The 21,577-nt window shown below is 43.9% G+C and overlaps 1 protein-coding gene across 2 annotated transcripts in view; it reads right to left on the reverse strand.

Moving 5' to 3' along the window:
- The window catches only part of NPEPPS (aminopeptidase puromycin sensitive), a 216,894-nt gene that overhangs the window by 129,273 nt on the left and 66,044 nt on the right, over positions 1-21,577 (reverse strand). The gene's annotated exons all lie outside the window — the stretch shown is intronic.

Genomic DNA, 21,577 nt, shown 5'->3' on the forward strand with positions numbered 1-21,577 from the left:
GTATCTCTATGAGAATCAAGCTGGTCTTCTTGGTCATAGCCATAACCCAAAGTGTCCACCTTGGAAAACCACTAATACCTCTCCTCCCTACTCGAGGAAGAGAATACTACCTGTCCAGCACCTTGGACTCCTAGAGGACTCCATTTAGGGACTCTCACTCTTCCAGCAACATTTAAGGACTCTCACTCTTCCAGCATCATGCAGGACAGCATCCTGTGAAGGGGGAAGAACTTGGGGGATCCAGAAAGCCCCTCCATACCGGGGTCTTCCCTCCATGGGTTTGGCTGAGAAAGAAAAGGACAGACCCAAGGCCTGAGACAGTTAATAATGCGGGAAAGTTCTCACCAAAGCAGGTGTATGACTGGGGAGCGCTACTTCGGGGGGGGGGGGGGGCTCAACTTCTGAGCCACAGTCAGAGATTCCAAGAGGTCCTCTGCCTCAACACAGACACCCCCCAGAGCCTGAAAAACCTCCTGTCAACACGTTGTCCCCATGTACTACTTACTGCTACTACTACTACTAATTCCTATAGTACGCAGCGCTGTACACTTGAACATTTAAGACAGAGTCCCTGCTCGACACAGTTTACAATCTAAATCAGGACAAATAAGGGATAAGGCCAGGGAATTACTCAAGGTAGGAATGATACGACAGACATGGGCTGAACAAATGAATAGGGGTTAGGAGTTAAAAGCAGCTTCAAAAAGGTGGGCTTTTAGCCTATATTTGAAGACAGTGACAGGTGGAGTTTGGCATACTGACTCAGAAAGTCTATTTCAGGCATATGGTGCAGGGGACTAACATCTGTTGTTCATCTGCTTAACAAACACAACCACATTCTGCAGACAATCAGAGCTTGGAGCCCCCCAGAGGCAGGTGAAGGGACCCCCCCCCCCCCAAGCCTCGATGGGGACTGAGACTGGACCTGCTGAAGAGAAGCTGCAACAGGACCTAAAATGGCTACTATTACCAAAGGCAATTGAGAACATGGGCCCCAATACTAAGGCAGAAGCAGCCTCTGCAGATATTGGGGGGGGGGGGGGGAGGAAGAATCCATTCCAACTCCCCTGGGGCCGTTTCCAAAGACAGAAACAGCATGTCGTACTAAGGGCAGAGGAAGCTCAGCCACTAGCTCCCACAAACAATACATGGACAGCATACACAGGCCTGCTCTGCACACCCAATGCCAACTGTGGAACAAGACATATAGGGTTTCTGCTGCCCCCTACCTGGCTCTCAGGTGTGGGTTTCTTTTTTGTTCCCTCCTCGTTCTAAATGGTTTGCTTTTTTTATTGTTTGTTTTTAAACTAACTTTATTCCACTAGCAGGGGAATAATCCTAGACCAGGCAGCCCAGACACATTAAAGATTTCTTATAGGCTTGCCTGGAACTGCATAGAATCTTGGAGAGGGAGCACCTCCAAAGGGGTGCAGAAGGACAGGGAGGGATATGGACCCCACTCCCTAAGTAGTGGATATAATACTGGGGCTTAGGAGTGAGGTTCATTTCTGTCGTGCTATGCGCAAATTAACTCAGATACTTCCTCATTCTCCACCCCCCCCCCCCCAAAAAAAAAAAAAAAAAGAATGGCAACAGATTTCCTACTGCTCAATTACAATATATAGGCATGTCAGACAAACTGGATGAAAGCTTTGGCCAGAAGTCACCAACACAGCAGGAAATGAAGCCACTTGTAATAGTTCAAGGACCCACAACCCTGTGAAACTCGGCAGTGATGTTTTGTTAGCATGACTTACAACTTCCAGAAAAATGCACAGGCTAGTCTAACACTGCCATTCTCTAGGGGGCAAATAAGCAGGAACCGGTTCTGGAAGAGTAGGGACTCCATCACACCAATAATGCAAAAGAAAGCAGCTAAGCATTGCTGACTGATATACTGAAGGACTAGTGCCAAGAAGAGACCAAATCTATTCCTGTCCCATGCTATTATATAATTCTGTCCCTTCCCCCTGCCATTCTATCCTACAAACACCCTATACCAACCCCCATCTGTCACATAAGGCTGCAGAAAGATGCTCAAATCTCTAAAGGCTGAATACTAGAAGAGACCCAAATACTAAATTCCCATAAACTGCCATCCAGAGTGGGACACTGTGAAACTTCAAAACATAAAAAGGCTCCATCAGAAGCACAAGTGTTTACAGTTTCTCATCACACAGTTGTGTCCTGGAAAGGCAAATTCTGCAAATATTTGGGTCTATGGGTAGCACTGCAAGAAAAAAAGAAATCGCTACTCAGGGATGGTGAGCTGGGATTGAGAAGTAGGCAGTCAGGGAAATGGTTTCAAATAGCCCTTGCAGTACAGGAGTGGGCCTCCTTGTAGCATCTTCTAGGATTACACCGTCTCCCCCGGGCCCTTTTTGATATTTCGCTTTTTTTTTTTTTTTTGGGGGGGGGGTATCATTCAACTTCTGCCACTGGCTTCTAGAGTTCCTAAACAATGTACTAAGGGCCATATACCAGAATCATTAAACAATATAGTTTTCAGGTGAAATCAAAAAGTGGATTAGCCTTCAACAAATGGTAAGAGGAAGATATGCTCATCATGCTCGTAGGGTCACCAGAGTTCATTAAGGAAGAAGGATAGGAAGGAGATAAATTGGCAACCTAAAGAACCAACTAATAGCTGGCTAGGCGAAAGGGAAAAGATGGTAAGTTTGTGAATGCGGGAAGGGAAGACTGACCTCTTCATTATCATACCAAGCTGCTTCTATTTGGAACTCTACCCCTTTTTAATAGGGCTCAAAGGAACTAAAGTTTTAGAAGAATATTAAAAACATTCTTGGTTTGGAAGTTTATTTTAATAGGAGCAATGTTAGATTTAAACATTAAAAAAACAAAAAATAAACTGACTTGCCTATTTGTACTGTATATTCATTCCTATACTAGGCTTGTAATATGGCCTTGCTAGCCCTCAAGTTTTCCTAGGCTTGCTGTTCTCAGCATATATTTAGTTTCTTCTTGCAGCTGCATTAAAGCTACAGTGCTTTCTCAGTAAATGGAAAGTACATGTTACATGTCAAGGTGAAACTTGGGAGGAAATGAGGCTATGTGGCCCCTATATGGCAGATACAATTGGATAAAACCTTGGTGGTGATGAGAGACTGAGGACCCTGCGAGTCCAGTCCAAGATGTTCCAACGGAAATATGTGTTCAGAGAAGAAGGACACCAGGTGTTTCATATTAGCTTGCTACATGGTTTTGGCACACTGTGAGCACGCGTAACTGATAAGGAATTAGCCAATTGCCACAAAGTGTGCATATGAACACAAGTAGGAGAGGATGGTAGGATACAGAAAATTGCCATTTTTGTATATTACTATATTGTGTAATAGAAGGAAACAGGAAGACCCATATATGATCACGAGTTAGTTTAGGAGAAATCACATGATTTAGGAGAAACAAAACTTACAACTGTATTTATGTGATGGCTAAGAAAGTTTTTGCTGAGCAGTTTTGTTATTCAGTCTGTGCATCTGGCTACTGGATGACAACCTGCTCCAGAGAGAACAATTATTTTGTATTGGCTTAGTGAGATACCAATAAAAGATTTTTACTGGTTGCGCCTATATCTAAGTCTGATTGTATCTCTTATTCCACCCTCTAGGACTGAAGTGTTTTCCCCTCCCCAGGGGCAAGGGACGGGATTACACAGTACATAAGTATTGCCATACTGGGACAGACCGAAGGTCCATCAAGCCCAGCATTCTGGTTCCAACAGTGGCCAATCCAGGTTAAAGTACATAGCAAGTTCCTAAATCAGTACAAATACATTTTATGCTGCTTATCCTACAAATAACTGTCAAAAAATGTAGATGGCAATGTTCCACCAATATACCGTAAATATAAAATAAAGACAGTAGAGCACTGCACATATTTGCACGTTAAAATTGCACTGTGGAGGGTTGGGGGCAGTCGATGATTATAAATAGTCACAGAATACAGGCCCGCCGTTTGGTGGTAAAAAGTTGCCTGAGTGACTTCCCCATCACAAACTAGCAATTAGAAGCACGGAGTACCACATGTTCTACCACTAGTTGGTTGTGTATCCTACAAATAAGCAGTGGATTTTCCCCAAGTCCTTTTCAATAATAGTTTATGGACTTATGGCTTATGTACATCCTGAATATATTATTCAGCACCTTTTTTTGTGATTTGCATTGAACTGATAATGTAATTGTGGGATATAGAATGTAAGTGGAGCAGGGGGAAGGGGAAGAAAGTATATCTAATGATGTACAGAACTTGAAACGGATAGCAATTGTGAGTTATGGTGGTTTTAACACTGGTTTGAGAGCTGCAGTTTTTAAAACCTCAACAGAAAGTGCAAAAAAAAAAACCTTTAGTATGTACAGATTTTGAGGACTCAGAATCATCCTCGGGTACCATTCTCCATAGTACAGAAGGCAGCAACGACTAAACCAAAGGAAGCCATGCTGTTGGTGCCTAGCTGAAGTAGCAAAGCTTTTTAGATAAAATGTCGTTTTGCTTTATGCTGAATTAGAGCCAGTTTTAAAACCCCAAGATCTTTCTGAAAGGATCCTCAAAATAAGTATCAAAATTGTATGACTTTCTTTGTTCTATATGAAGATAAGAGGCTTTGCAAAAGCTAATGCCCTCCAACCATGTTGCAGCCATATCCTTGGCTCTTAAAGCAAATGTGATTCTTGCAATTTAAAACTATCACAAGATATTAATAATCCTCTTCCAGAGGGAATTTTTCAGAGTACTTTAAAATGTACTATTAAACCAACTGTTGAAAAGATCAAGCCTAGAAAGGAGATAACAGTGGCCACTGAAAGTCAATTACCAATTTAGCCTTTTGAAGGACTGTGATAGAGCAAGCTGTTGTAGCAAAGTTGAACCAAATTTGGGAAGACTTGGGTTTCTGGATCTTAATCTATGTTTTGGTGTGGTCTGGATTGAAGCTACCACTGAGAAATGTTCCAAGAGGGATCTTTCGGTGTATTTTAAACTGACATTATATGCTGGATTGCTGCAACTCTTTTTGGATAGTATTTCTAGGTTAAGTGGATTTTGCTATACTGACCCCTGCCGAGACATAGCCCATGTTGGATCTTACAATATTGTTCTGCTGTCCATATCCTGAAGGCCCTTGGTGTTTATTTTTGCTGTGACTTATTTGTACTTTGGACTCCCTCTCTCTTTGCTGGCTTGGATCCTAATCAGACATATGAAATATGGCATGACCAAAGACAATTTCTCACCAATAAAGGGGAACAGTTTCAAGCTTTAAGTTACTGCTGTGTTGTCTGGTTGCAGCATATTTCTCCTATACTAAAAAAAAATGCATTGTTACCAATTAATTACAGGATAAAATTTAAAGTCTTGTATTTGATTTTTAAGGTGTTGACAGATCAGACGTCTGCTATTTTAACTAAGCAGCTTTGTATAACGGGTTGCCAGATAGTAAAAAATTTCCCAGTCCAACCAATTTATGCTCAAAAGTAGCCCAACAATTCTTGCTCCAAAAATAGCTATGGGGGGGGGGGGGGGGGCGCTGTGGCTGAACTCAAACAACTAGACACTAACTCCTTTCAGATCTCTTGTAGATGGCTCAAGCCCTTGGGGGCAGCCCTGGCATACCAGTGCCTGGGGTAGAGCAGAGCTGGAACACTTAGGCTAGAACTACTAGGCAGTGGCTATGAGAAGACCCCTTGAGGACAGGCCTGGCTGGCAGACCAGGGCCTGGGGACAAAGTGAGGCTGGATCTGGAACTGGAACTACTAGGCAGTAGGCACTAGCTCTGAAAAGAGCCCTTGGGGATGGCTGTATTTACCAACCTAGACTATCCTTTGAGGTCCATGAATAAATCTTTATTTGAAATACCAACATGCCACATTGATAAACTGGAGGAGTCTCAAAACTCCATCTTTCATATTGCTGGGCTACAAAAGCCTGGAATAAGTTGCCTTTAAAATTGGAAGATTTTTGGAGGAAGTGACGTCACCGGGAGAGATGGCAGCCTAGCTTGGAAGCTCCGTCTCCCCGCGCTAGATATCAGCCTTAAACAGCAACAAACAACGGCAGCAAGCGGGAGAAAATAGCGATTACAGCTTGTTAAAACCCCCCCCCTTCAACAGAATTGGCGATGAGCAAAGCCCCCGCCACACGCAAAAAAGAGAACGAGCGGCCCGAGAAAAACATGGCGGGAAAAAGCGCCAAACGCCATGAGTCACCAGAGCGAGCCTCGCATTCCAATTCTGACTCGGCCCATTCTCAGGCTGAACAGCGACACCCGCCCTCCAAAAAAAGTATCCCGACTGAGCTGCGGAGGTTCCTAGCGAATATCCAGGCGGAGATAAAGCAGTCGAAGGATGAAATCCTGGAACGCATGGACTCCCTGAGCACGGATCTCCGTGAGTTGGGGGGGGCGGGTGGAAGATGCGGAACTTAAATTAGAAGAGCAGGCAGAGACATTGCTTAAACACAACGAAAAGCTGCTTGAACTGGACAAATACCGATTGGACTTAGAATACAAGCTAGATGACTTAGAAAACCGAGGGGGGCGAAACAACCTTAGGTTTCGTGGTGTGCCAGAAGGGGGAGAAACAGAGGACGTTATACATATTGTGCAGACGCTATGTGCCTCCTTACTTGGCCCAGAAGCTGGAGAGAAGACCGTGGAACTGGACAGAGCGCTTGGAGCTCACAAAGAACAGCAACAGCGAGATATTATTGTCCGCTTCCACAAATACGAAACCAAGGAATTGATCATGACAAAGGCACGGAAGGCGCAGAATCTCAAGTTTGGAGGCGCAAAGATTTTGGTGTATCAAGATTTGTCACAATATACCCTACAGCAACGACGACAAATGAAACCAGCCCTAGATACTTGAACAAAAAAATCAAGTGCAATACAGATGGGGCTTCCCGTTTTCTTTGAACTTTACCCTGAAGGGTAGCAAATATCGTGTGCAATCTCTACAAGAAGCCTGGGAAGCCCTGCACGCGGCAGAGCTGTTGAATTCAGCTGTCCCACCAGGTGAACTGGCGTCATCTACCATGGCTAAGCTTCAGGGCTGGCAACGAGCACCGGGGCCAGTGCGACGTGGCAAACCAAGAGATGATTGGACAGACCAAAGCCCAGAAAAAGACATTGGGACTGAGTAAATGGACATAGATATATATCTTTTTGCTTAGTTCTCGTTAGTCTGACAGGAACTGCTCAAACAGGCGAGCAAGTCTGGGGGACGGCCAGCTAAATATTGCTGTGAGGTGAGGGATGTGGGGTTACAAGTTTGATTGGAAAGCATGAATGACATGATGTGGATGGAAGTGTATAGACACAGTTTATAGAAACTATCACTATGTTGAAGGGGGACAGATAGGGCTGTACACAATGATTGTTGAATGCTGAAATACAACTGGGCGGGGGGAGGGGATGTCTGGCTGGGGTGCCGGGAGTGTTGTGAGCCACTTTCTCGGAACCCATCTAGGGGTTGTATACTCCTGATTGGTGCAACAGTGGGGGGATGTTGGGGAGGGACTGGGGGAACGAGATGAGGGAGAGTTATGGGGAGAGGGAGGACATGGGTAACAACCTTGGCTACACAGAACTGTGCTGCCCACAAGGGGGATGTGCACTATTCTCATCCTATGCAGACTTTAGCTTTTTTCTCCACACTAAGACATGTGCCCTGAGCTGAAGATAGTCTCCTATAATGTCAAGGGACTTAACATGCCTCAAAAAAGACAGAAGCTCTATGGGGAACTCCACCAGTTAAAACCACATATAGTTCTTTTGCAAGAAATGCACCTGCCTCGCAAAATTTCTCTCCTGCCCTGGCTATTCCGGGGTCTACTGCGCATCCGGTGCGGACTCAAGGAGGGGAGGAGTGGTGATATTGCTGCACTCTTCACTTGGGGCTCAGGTGATGCAGATAAAAAGAGACCCAGGGGGACGCTATTTATTTATACATCTTACGCTAGACCAGGTAGCCCTCATGATAGCATGAATATATGCCCCAAATTCTGGTCAAGGGGACTTTTTCACCAAGATTCAAAACTTATTGGGGACCTTCACTACAGGGGCACTCATACTAGGGGGCGATTTCAACGCAGTTATGAATCCAGGGCAAGATCGCTCAGGGGCAGCTAGGAAGGAGGGGCACAAAGAAGCGCAATCATTGGCCTCGTTGGCTTATTCCCTGGGACTTTTAGATCTCTGGAGATTAACACATCATACAGAACGGGATTACTCCTACTACTCTCCGGTACATGAAACATACTCCCGTATTGACTATATCTTCCTAGACACAACATTAGTGGAACTGGGTCCGGACGCTGGAATTGGTAGTATGACAATACCCAACCACGCCCCAATATGGGTCACTCTCCCAAACATTCAGACTGAAGTCAAAGACAGACGCTGGTCACTGAACACGAGCCTGTTGCAGGAAGCGCAGGTGGTGGAGGGCTACAAACAGGTGCTTAAAGAATACCTGGAGCATAACTTAGGTTCCGGTCCAGCATTGCATGTTGTGTGGGACGCTTTAAAGGCGGTATCCAGAGGGCACTTTTTGCAGTTGGCTAGTACTCGTGCCAGGGCCCATAGATCTCGCCTAACTGCATGCACAGGGCGTTTACAGGCACTGGAGCAACAGCACAAGGCCGGTCCCTCGCCACAAATTTGGGATGCCCTGTGCAGGGACAGAATGGCATTGGACTCGATGTATTCGGAACAACTTGATTTAATCAGGGCAAGACAGGGTGTGCAATCGTATGAATTAACTAATAAGGCTGGGCGACTCCTGGCAATGAGGTTGCGAAGACAGAAAGTGGACAGAACGATTAAGCAGGTGAAAGATGCGGGGGGTGGTTTGCTGCGTCACTCGGCACTTATTCGCCAGGGCTTCAGAGAATATTACCAGAAGCTATACGAGCAGGAGGTTGAACCTCCTAGGGAAAAAATTGACAACTACTTGCTAGTCAGTGATCTTATCCCTTTAGCTAAGCAACATCAGGAACTGTTGGAGAAACCTGTTACACCTAAAGAGGTCCAGGAGGCGATTGGAGGTATGCCATCAAATAAGTCCCCGGGGCTTGATGGCTTCCCCAATGAGTTCTACTGGACATTTGCCACTGAATTGGCCCCCTTGCTTGCAGATATGTTTAATCAGGTAAGGGCGGGAGGAACTCTGCCGCATACAATGTTAGAAGCCTGGATAGCGGTGATCCCAAAGCCCAGCAAAGATCCCACTGAAAGCAGCTCTTATAGGCCTATATCTGTACTAAACGCTGACGTTAAAATCCTGGCTAAGGTCCTTGCTAATAGGCTGGCGCCGCTCCTACCAACCCTAGTGCACCCTGACCAAGTGGGCTTTGTTTCCTATCGAAAGGCGATGAATAATATCAGACGCACCTTAGATCTCATGTACTTGGCCAAGCGAGACCGCTGTGCCTTTTAAGCTTAGATGCAGAAAAGGCCTTCTAAAGGGTCCACTGGCCCTTTATGTACAGGACCCTGGAGACTCTGGGTTTTGGTACACGGTTTAGGGGCTGGATACAGGCATTTTACTCCTTCCCCAGAGCTTGCATTAAAATTAACGGCAGCCACTCAGGTTCATTTTCCTTACATAGGGGCACAAGGCAGGGTTGTCCTCTTTCCCCTCTTTTGTTTGCTATTATCATGGAGCCATTTGCCTCCAAGGTTCGGAAAGATCCGCTGACTGCAAGGTTCGGAAAGATCCGCTGATTGCAGGGCCTACTGTGGCAGGGAGAATGCATAAAATGGCACTCTTTGCGGACGATGTTCTGCTGTATGTTACCCGCCCCCTCGACGCGTTCCCTAGGCTTACTCAACTTATCGAAGAGTATTCTGTAGTATCGGGCTTTAAAGTCAACATGACCAAATCTGAGGCCCTGAATATCTCTCTACCAGAAGATACAGTTGCAGAACTTAAAGACGCTCATGCATTTCGGTGGGCAGGTAGATATATTAGATATCTGGGGGTGAACCTCACTTCCAACTTGTCAGACTTATTCTCAGCTAACTATAGAGGCCTGGTTCGAGCCCTTGCGGCAGATATGGAATGCTGGGGTGATTTAGAGGTCTCCTGGTTCAGTCGTATAGCAATTCTTAAGATGAATGTTTTACCACAAATCTTATACTTATTCCAGGTGCTGCCTGTAATGATGCCCAGGCGATTCCTTGCTTCTTTGCAAGACAGAATTGTGCGTTTCATCTGGGCAGGAAAACATCCTAGGCTGTCCCGTACCCTACTATATCAAGGGAGATGTCGGGGAGGCCTGGCGGTCCCGAATGTCTTTTGGTACTATCGGGCGGCCCAAGGAAAGGTAGCTTTGGAATGGTATCAGGGATATCCAGATAGACAATGGGTGCACTTGGAGCAACATTCCGCGGGGGCGACACCGTTGGGAGCGCTTATGTGGCTACCGAAGCCATTTCGCAAACTAGGCGAGAGCATGTGTCCCTCGGTGGAGGTTACCCTTCACTACTGAGATAAATTGTTTCCGGGGGGCAGGTGTACTTTGACGCGTTTGGCCCCCATAGCTCACAATCCGCTATTCTTGCCTGGGACAACGGACGGGTCCGTCATGAGGTGGTACGAGGAAGGGCTGCGAACATGGGACCAGCTATTTGATGGAGACACTCTTCTTGAATTTGGAGAGCTACAGTTACAATACGCTGGGGTGCTGAGAGACGATTTTGCATACTACCAATTAGCTCATTTCCTCCGTACTGAGGCAGTTAGTACGGTAATTAAACGGACCAAAGGCTACCTGGTCCGTATGTGAAAAGTTAACCACTTCTAGGGGCTTAATAGGCACACTTTACAAATATATCGCTGCGAAGAACCCTGTGTACGAATGCCATAGGAGGGGATGGGAGAGGGAATTGGGGGCGACACTGGATGTGCCGGGGTGGGAGAGAATAGAACGTGAAGCAACAAAGGTCTCCATACACGTCCCGCTAAAGGAAAATGCTATGAAGGTGCTATATAGATGGTACCTTACTCCCGATCACCTCCAGCGCATATACCCAAACATATCAGGTCTCTGCTGGAGGGGGTGTGGTGTGAGGGGGACTGTGGGGCATCTCTGGTGGAGTTGTTACAAAGTGAGAGCTTTCTGGAAGGCGGTTCAAAACAGGCTGCAGAGCTGGTTACAAACACCCATTCCATGGGCTCCGACGGTGTTTCTTTTTGCTGCAAAAGTAGAGGGCATGCCAGCTGCGCAGCATAAACTGCTGAGGCAGGCGGTATGCGTCGCCCGAGTGACAATCGCCTAGCACTGGAAACGACAGGGGGTCCCTTCGGTTAAGAGATGGCACAATAAACTGAAACATGTGTGTGAGATGGAAAGACTCTTGGCAGTCAGGAAACAACAAACGCACAAGTGGCATGACATATGGCAGTTTTTTTGTTAATGCAGCAGGCAATGTTTAGAGCAGGCACATACGAGAAGTGTGAGTGGCACGTAGTGAGACAGTTGTGTAAGGCGGGGAAATAGGTGGGGGTGGGAGGGATTGGGCAGGATTTAGCAATAGAGGGGGGCTGTTGATAAGATGGGGGATAGGGGGGGGGGGGGAATTTTTTTTCAATAAAAAGTTGAAGTTTCTACAGTTTATATTTAATTGTTGTACTGTGGCAGTAAATTGCACTACCTGGTTTTCATCTTGTCTGGACTACATTGTAAACATGCCAGTGTAGAGCAATAAACATTGTATGCTGTCTAATGAGAATTTTCAATAAAAGACTTCTTACAAATAAAAAAAAAATTGGAAGATTTTTTAAAAGTTTTAAAAATATATTTATGCAGGCATATGAAGGAGTGCAGATAGGAGGAATATAAACAGTTTTAATGGAAAGAGATCTAAGGATTAATTCAGATTAAATGGAGGTGAGTTAGGAAGGTTTAGTATAAATGCTTTATATGTGAAAACAAGTTTTTTTGTTTTATGAAATATATTGGGTTACTGTGTAGGTGAATGATGTAATCTGCCTAGAACATTGGTGATAATGCAGAATAACAATTTTTAAATAAAATATTTAAGTATGTAATATTGTCAGCCTATATGACGTGCTATGTTCTTGTTAACATAATTTATGTTTTAAAAATATTCTGGGTACTTGGAAATCCAATAAGAGGCATAGCACCAGGACTTCTTTGCTCTCCCAGTTTGATTACCTAAAATTTAGATGCCAATTTAGATGCTGGTCAATACTTTGGTCGTTTTATTAGACATAGCAGCTTTTGAAACAATAATTGGATCATGGAATACTGGAATGCTTGAGCATTCTTGGCATTAATATGATGAGTTGGTTCATGTTCTTTTTGACTGACTGCTAACAGTTCACTTTGTGTGTGTATATATACATGTAATCTACAATCTTTATATAAAATTATAAGCTATTACAATGTTTCTTTTCATGCCTACACAGATAATCACCTGTATAGTAGAAGTTGAGTCCAGATAGAAAGGTCAATCTGAGCAGTTATGTATGGGTGAGATCTGTGCACAGCTGGAAGATAACAAAACTTAATGTCACTGAAACGGAGGAGTGGCCTAGTGGTTAGGGTGGTGGACTTTGGTCCTGGGGAACTGAGGAACTGAGTTTGATTCCCACTTCAGGCAGCTCCTTGTGACTCTGGGCAAGTCACTTAACCCTCCATTGCCCCATGTAAGCCACATTGAGCCTGCCATGAGTGGGAAAGCGCGGGGTACAAATGTAACAAAAAAAAAAAAAATTGTGGGTATGTGGAGTGTGGTGAAGGAGTAGCCTAATGGTTAGCACAATGGGCTAAGAGTCTTGGGGGGAACTGGGTTCAATTTAGCACAATGAGCTAAGAGCCTTGGGGGGAACTGGGTTCAATTTCTACTGTGGCTTCTTGTGATTGTGGACAACACACTTAACCCTGCATAGTCCATGGTACAAAAACTTAGATTGTGAGACCACTAGGGACAAAGTACCTGCATATAACAAATGTAAACTGCTTTAGTTGTACCACAAAAAGGCAGTAAATCAAATCTATAACCCTGTATCCACATCTGTGGTAATATCTGAATTGATAAGGTAGATATTACTTCAGTGTATTTTGAGGGTATTTCAGCTAAATATGCAGAAATGCATCTCTGTTGAATAGTCTACTTCCCTCAATTATGCGTCTTAAAGAATTTATGGTCTTATTTAGAAAAAGGAGATTTGTTCACAGTAACCCATCCATTAAATCACAACCTGTAATTTGTTGTATGCTGACCTACCTACAGCAGTGGAATCAAAATACAGTTGCTTGACTGCTTTAAGACTTGAAATGTTAGAGCCACGCGTAGAGGCCTAGGAAAACCTAGAAGATAGCAAGACCTCTTAACGGCATAGTGAATTCCAGTCTATTCCATAAGCATGCCTCAGGTGACCATCAGGCTTGAGAATGGAATGTGGCATATGTTATTGTTTGCCTGCAGAGTTTGATTTTATCAAGGTTGTGGCTTACCTGCATGAAGCCGATTTTTCTGGTGTCTGAGTTTAAAAAGGCATGGGATATATGCAAGAGGATCTCTATAGGATGAGGATGGAATAAAAGTAAAATATTTCCACTCAAAGTAAAAAAGACAAACAAACATAAGATTCACATAAAGAGCATAGATGGGGGTAATCTGAACAGAGCAACAGGTAGAATCCTAAACAGGAGGGGGGGGGGGTAACCTGCACACAGCAGCAGATTCAACCCTGGCCACCTTTCTAGGCAAACAGGATGAACCATATTGGTCTTCATCTATCGTCATTTACTGTGTTACTATATCATGGATGAAGTCATAGGTCAACACTGTCAGGGGTGAGATAAACATGTTTTCCTCTTCCTATAAAAGCCTGTGAATCTTCACAACTTGTTTGAGCTTCCCCCATGAACAGTGTGGCTGCAGTGCTTGAATCGGTATATTTAATGAAAACCTGTATGTTTATGTTTTAGCTAGGTCTCTATGATAATCCCTATGATACTCTTATGTACTTATTCCCAAGCATGGGGAAGTGGGTTCTTACAAAGAAAAACTCTTTTCTGCACTGGCCCATATTTAATAGGATTTGATCCTGAAGGAACCACGCCTGATAGATTTTTATTTGTTTGGTTACATGGATATGAATTACTATTTATATTGTCTGCCATGTGTTTTGGTTTTAATTGTTGTACATTTATTTTGTAATTCATTTGGCATTCTATTTGACTTGGCAATAAAAAATATGAATAAATGCAGTTTGCAACAGACAACTCTGTTCTTAAGACTGGCAACTAGCATGAAAAAGTAGAAGAGCTGCTGTCATAAAAAAAGCCAACAATTCAATGCGAAGCAGTACAGGCTACAAGAGATCGAAAAGGCTTACACCTCTCACAAACAGCACACAGTGCTGCCCACTTTTCTCCCATGCTGAAGCTTCTGATATCCCCTGCCATACATTCCTGTACACTATCCACTCTACCCTTCTCACTGCCTATAACACTAGCCCACATATTACTGCTCCTCCCTGTCACTACCAGTTATTTAAGAGGAATATGATATTGCTTATGACCCTGAACCTCAAATGCTCCCAACTGCAAATTTAACAGCATTTTTATATCCTGAAATGGTCCGCTCTCTGTACAGACAGATTTGTACTAGCATTATGCTTCTGCAAAGTGCCTTGGGGAGGGGGATCACTAGTAACTCCTCCCTAGGTCTGGGCAGACACTCAGCCAGCTGAGAACTCTCAGAATGCATTCTTTCAATTCTACAGTTGCATTTGAGCTTTCTAGAAACTACCCAGCTCTCCAGGAAAAGAAAGCAGCTACTCTAATGCAAACCTTGACAACTCACAGGCGCCAAGTACCATGGCAACTAGAAATTCCATCTGGTGCCTGGGATTTTCTTGACATGCAGTCATTACCACCATCACTGCTGCCACTGTCCCTGCCCAAAACTCTGTTGCCAAAGAAGGAACATTGTCCTCTACTTTACATGGTTCTGTGTGAGTTTGATCTATATGATACAGAACTCTCATACTGGTCTCAAGACTTAAGACCACCACAAGAGCTCCTGAATTAAGTGGCTCAAACTCAGAGACACAAAATACAGCGGGGACAATATTCCTCCCCTCAGAGCCACAGACTCTCAACTTGCTGTCAGTGGCTGCTCCAACGTGAGCCACTGACAGAAAAATTGAGGATCAATGCTGTGAAGGCAGCTAACTGGCTTGCAGGAACAAGGGCTGGAGGGAGGTAGTTGACTGGCTTACTGGAAAAGGGCTAAAAAGCTGCATGACAACAAAACACCAACACCCACACCCAGTGAGGGAAGAAAGAGACTGGTGACTGGTAAGAAGGAGCTGCTTGCTATGTATTTCTGCCAATGGTCTGCAGGAGTAAAGGATCATAAATTTGATGTATCACCTTTCTGTGGTACAACCAAAGCAGTTGCATTATATGCAGGTACTTTTTCTGTCGTAGTGGGCTCACTAAGTTTTGCTCCTGGGGCAAAGAGTAAAACAAGTGACTTGCCCAGGGTCAAAAGGAGCTGTAGTGGGAATTGAAGGGCTCAATTTAGCAAGCTTTCTTTTCCCTTCAGCACAGAATGGGAAAACAGCCTTAGTAAAATCAGGCTCTAAAGGAGCAATGGTAGACAAGAGACCTTTTCTACTCCCGTCCCGCTCCTCAATTTCCATGGAGACAATGGGAAGGGGGGAGGGATGAGTCTCAAACACAGACGCCTAAATCCCAAGAAACTTTGTCAAGGACTGCTATAATGGTTGACAGAAAGTGTATGGAACTCACTTACAGAAGGAAGAGTTCTTCCTGACTTTTAGACAGGTGATGCTCCATAAATCCAACATTGTGTTGGAACATTCACCAAGCAGCAGTGAACAAACATAGATAAAGGTGAGCTGGTCAATATTGTGTATCTGGATTTCAAAGTACCTCATGAAAGACTCCAGGGGAAATTGGAGAGTCATGGGATAGGAGGTAGTGCCTATTGTGGATTAAAAATCGTTTAAAAAGATAGAAAACAGAGTAGGGTTAAATGGTCAGTATTCTCAATGGAAAAGTGTAAATAGTGGGTGGGGTTCCCCAGGGCTCTGTGCTGGAACTGCTGCTTTTTAACATATTTATAAATAATCTAGAGATGGGAGTAACTAGTGAGGTAATTAAATTTGCTGACAACACAAAGTTATTCAAACTTGTTAAATCGCAAGAGAATTGTGAAAAATTACAAGAGGACCTTACGAGACTGGGAGGCTAGGCAAACAAATGGCAGATGACATTTAATGTAAGCAAGTGCAAAGTAATGAATGCTCCCTAGTCCTAGTATTTTTGGAAAGCGGTAAACAAGCAATTCACGTCACACCTGTTCCACTCCACTCAGTATTTTATAGAGCTCTTATATCTCCCCTCAGTCATCTCTTCTCTAGCGGTAGAGCCCTAGCCTCTTTAGCCTTTCCTCACAGGGAAGTCATCCCATCCCCTTTATCATTTTCATCACCCTTCTCTATACCTTTTCTAATTTCACTATATCTTTTTTTGAGATACAGTGCCAGAATGCACACAGTTTTTCGAGGGTAGGGTCACACTATGGAGTGATACACATCATCACTTTACCTGATATTCTGAAAGTTTTCTTCCTATATCTGTTGCTTAACTCCATTAGTCATCCATGATCTCTATGCAACACCAATTGTTATCTTCTACTCTGGAATGGCGAATGCCATAAAGGAGCATTGTAAGTCACCACTGAGCCTGCAAATAGGTGGGAAAATGTGGGATACAAATGCAACCAAATAAATAAATAAATACAAGGCATTCCCGTTTTTTGTTTGCCATTCCTTTCCTAATAATTCCTAACATTCTATTTGCTCTCTTAGGCACTGATGCACACTGTGCAGAGGTTTTCAACATATCAACGATGACACCTAGATCCTTTTCCTGGGCAGTGACTCCTAATGTGGAGCCCTGAATCACATAGCTATAGTTTTGGGTTTCCTCTTTCCCATATGCATCACTTTGCACTTGCTCACATTAAACATTCATCTGTCATTTGGATGCCCATCCTCCCAGTTTCGTAAGGTCCTCTTGCGATTTTTCACAATCCTGTTGCAATTTAACAACTTCGAAAAACTTTGTCTCATCAGTAAATGTAATTGCCTCACTAGCTGATCTTCTCTCCTCTCGATCATTATCAGTGTTAAAAAGCAGCAAACAGCACAGACCCCTGGGGAACCCCATTATCTACCCTTCTCCATTGAGAATACTAACCATTTAACCCTACTCTCTGTTTTCTATCTTTTAATCAGTTTTTAATCCACAATAGGACATTCCGCCTATCCCACGACTTTCTAATTTCTCCTCAGGAACTTGGTTTGATTCCCATTACAGCTCCCTGTGATTTGGGTAAGTCACTTAACCCTCTATCACTCCAGGTACCAAAAAAAAATAACCTGTAATAATATTGTAAACCACTTTTATTGTAACCACAGGAAAGGCGAATATCAAGCCCCATCCCTAAATTAATCTGAGGTATATCAAAGATGGGATGAACCACAATATGAAATGTAGGCATCCTTCAGTCCAAGATACCAATAAGTTTGGCACAAGAGTGGTTATATTTTTGCAGTAAGTTCATTTTGATTTTTTTTTTTTTTGTTAAATTAGAGAAGATGTTTAGCCGTCTCAGATGCAGTATGGGCACCAGTAAAACCTGATTTCTTGAGGGATCATAATGTACCTGGAGTAGAAACCTCTTCAATTGAGTGCACTTGCAGAGACCCTGAAGCTTCTGTTCCAGTATGGTTACACAATGTCCCTAGATGATTTTGGGTACGCCAGGAGGAAAAGTGGAAATTGCATGTGAAATGTAAAATTTAGTTGATCCCTGAGAGGATCCTGAATAGCCAGGAGTTTGTTGCTATCGATTGCCAGGCTTCCCTGAAAACAAAAATGGAGTTGCCCTCTCAAAGGAAGAATGTCAAAAAAAAAAAAAAACAACACTGCCTTTCAGTTAGTAGTAGGTCATTGTTTGTGAGTAAGGCTGGCTGAGTTGCTTGATGTTGCAGTGGATGTCAGCTATAAGGTTAGAATCACTTACAGGGGTTGAACTGTTGAAAATTAAGAGATTGGTAACTACTTCCTACAAATGGTACCCAGGTTATGCAGTTCAATACAGACTGATCTGGCAGCTATGAAGATAGCTCTTGTAGAGTGAAGCAATGGTCATTAATGTAAAAATATCCTTTTTCTCAACAAATAAATTATCCCTAAGCATGGCACCATCACCTAAGTGATCATGCATGTCTTCAGAGGGTGCAGGCCGCCCTGAGCCATGCTGTCCTGAATACACCTACAGCTATGGCTGACTCTTGGGATCCTATTATAAGTATTGTACATGGATCATATGAGATGGCACTTGAAGTTTTTAATAGTGCTAACAGCTTCTCTGATAACTCCCAGGATATTGCTGCAGTGGGAGGTGTTGGAATTTCATCATTATTTCCAGTATTTATATCCCACCTTTTCTATCAGTATAAAAGGACAAAAGCAGAGAATAATTAAGCACAATATCAAATAAACTAAACCCAGCCTCACCCAATAGCAACTCATCAATTAAAGTCACCTAAACACCAAAAATCCAGTTGTCTCAAATAAAACACCATTTTTAACCGATGAGCAATGATGTTGGAATTTATGCAATGGAATTATGCGGGATGCAAAGAACAAACATTAAAGAAACTTCAGACCGCTCAAAACACGGCAGCTAGGCTATCTTCAGAAAAATGTGATTGAAAGCACAAAACCCCTCTGCGAAATACTACACTGGCTCCCAATCAAAGAACCATTGCTTTCAAAATCTGCACTCTGGTTCACAAAAATCATCTACTGTGAAACCCCGGGATACATGACAAACCTGATCAACCTACCAACTAGAAACACATCCGAATCAACATGAAACATACCTAAATCTGCACTACCCAAGCTGCAAAGGACTCAAATACAAATCACACATCCAGTCTCTCCTACATAAGCACACAAAACTGTGGAACGCATTACCAAAGCCTTGAAAACTACGTACAACCACCTAAACTTCCGGAGAGAAACTAAAAACTAACCTGTTTAAAAAAGGCATAACCCTACCAATCCAACATAAATGCCATACAACAAAAACTAAAATACATAATGGACATAACACAAACTCCTCTGTTGTACGATTCCCTAATGTGGCTGTGCACATGAACTTTATCTTACACAAACATCACTTTGTATTTGTTTACACCGGAGTCTCCAAACGCCTCTCCAGTACTATGTAAGCCACATTGAGCCTATAAATAGGTGGGAAAATGTGGGATACAATGTAACAATCATAATAATAATAATGTTCAAGTCTAACATGGTACTTTTCTTCCCACTGCAACCAATGTTCTAGGGTCCTTTGCTGGGGAAGCTGTGATATTTTGCAACTTGGAACTGGTTGCATTCTGTATTTGAGCTCAGCCATATGGATAGACGCATTTTAGCTGAAGATCCTAGAAGATTTGACAGACAAAGACAGAGGCTTCCCAGTGGGAGCTCAGACTATGAGGCAGATGCACTGGAAGCCCCCTTAATCTGTACCTCTAATGAGATCAAGGATAGGTTAAGCCCAGAAGATCCACAGATGTTAACTGCACTCAACATTCTCTCCTGCTGGTACAATAGACTGGTCCTTTAAAGAGGGACTATGCCGCCCATGAATTTTTTTTTTTTAATCCTTCTGAGGAGAGCCTTTTGCAATGCATTCAAAGGAGCCAGTGGATTGAAAGACTTGTGTAAACACATGCTCTCCCCCCACCCCCTTGCCACATGTTCAGAAGATTTCAAGCAGGCTTTCCTGAGCTCTGGAGAGCTAATAAATACCAAAGTCCCAAATGCGAGGTGTTGTAGTGTGAAAGCATTACCCCGCCTGCCTGTCCATGGAGAACACAGTTTTAAGATTAGTATAATACATCTAAACAAAAAATGTTTTTGGTAGGTAGCAAAATAAATAATGGCAGATAAAGGCCAAAATGGCCATTTAGTTTGCCTAGTAATGTGGTTACGGTTTTAACTGTTATTCTCCATGGACAAGCAGGTTAAGTGTCACACTGACTACATCTGATAGCACCATTAACAGATTACTTATTTATTTAGATTTTGCTCACACCTTTTTCAATAGTAGCTCAAGGTGAGTTACATTCAGGTACACTGGATATTTCTCTGTCCCAGGAGGGCTCACAATCTAAGTTTGTACCTGAGACAATGGAGGGTTAAGTGACTTGCCCAAGATCACAAGGAGTAGCAGTGGGATTTGAACCAGCCACTTCTGGATTGCAAGACCTTTATAGTTTTCTAGAGTTCAGAAACACTTAAGAAAGTCCTTTTGAGCATGTACCAGCTACCCCTTCATCACTGTCTCCACCCACTTCCACTCATGTCTGTTCTATCTGCCCTGCCAAACACACAGATCCTCCTATTCTCCTTAAAAATATTCCGTCTTCTGCTTACTTTGTTTCACCAATTGAGCATTTTCATGTTTCTCCTCACCCCCTCCAAAAATGGTGGTTGGGGGGGGGGGAATCTACCAAAGATCAATCTCTCCTTCCAATGAACAGACAAGACTATTTCATGACAGAGACCTGCCTCGGACAGCACTATCTTGCCAGTGGGGGACTGCCCCCTCCAGAATCCCTGGCAGACCACATCCTATCCTACCACACTGTGGTCTCAAGCCCTGTCATGGAAACAAAACAAGAGTTATGCCTAGTCTCGGACACACCCAACACTCCCAGGCTGATCCTGACCCTTCCTGCCAGTGCCACTCAGTACCACACACTGCAGCTTAGCAACAGGCCTTGTTTAGAAGCATCAGGTTCTGGTGCAGATGTGAAGTGTTGAGGCACTACCTGTACACTCCCTACAGCTACCATTTGGCACTCTGGAAATCAGCCTCAGCCATGCCCATCTGCTTTGTCTCTGATCCTTTATTCTCCATGGACCCACCTCCAACCCTGGACACCAGCTATGACTCTTCCACTGCCTCAGGACCTCATTCCAGTTCGTCTGCCCATGCTAACTTCAGTCAGCTCTATGGAAACTCCAGTGACAGTGCAGATCTCTCTGCACCATCAACTCCACTTCTGGTGCAACTGCTCTCCCCCCCCCTCCCCCCCCCCCCCTTTGTGCCGAGAACAGTGCAGTCTCATTCAGGGCTGCCTTCCGGCACAGGTGTGACACAGCTGCTTCCCTGGCACTGACAACTCAACTCATGAATCAGTGCGAGTCTCCACCCCTCTCTGCAGCTGACATCAAGTGATCTTAGAGCAACTCAGCACCAGACATACTTACAGAGAACTGGAATCCTAGTGCAGAGTGAAGCATCCAGGAACCAGGCCCAAACACACACTGCAGCCCTTTATTGCTGCTGTTTGCAACACACTCCAGGACCACCCACTCCCACTGCAGCCACACTGCAGCCCTTTATTGCTGCTGTTTGCAACACACTCCAGGACCACCCACTCCCACTGCAGCCATCAATCAC

Source organism: Microcaecilia unicolor, chromosome 12, assembly GCF_901765095.1.
Source record: "Microcaecilia unicolor chromosome 12, aMicUni1.1, whole genome shotgun sequence".
In the NCBI taxonomy this organism is placed as follows: domain Eukaryota; kingdom Metazoa; phylum Chordata; class Amphibia; order Gymnophiona; family Siphonopidae; genus Microcaecilia; species Microcaecilia unicolor.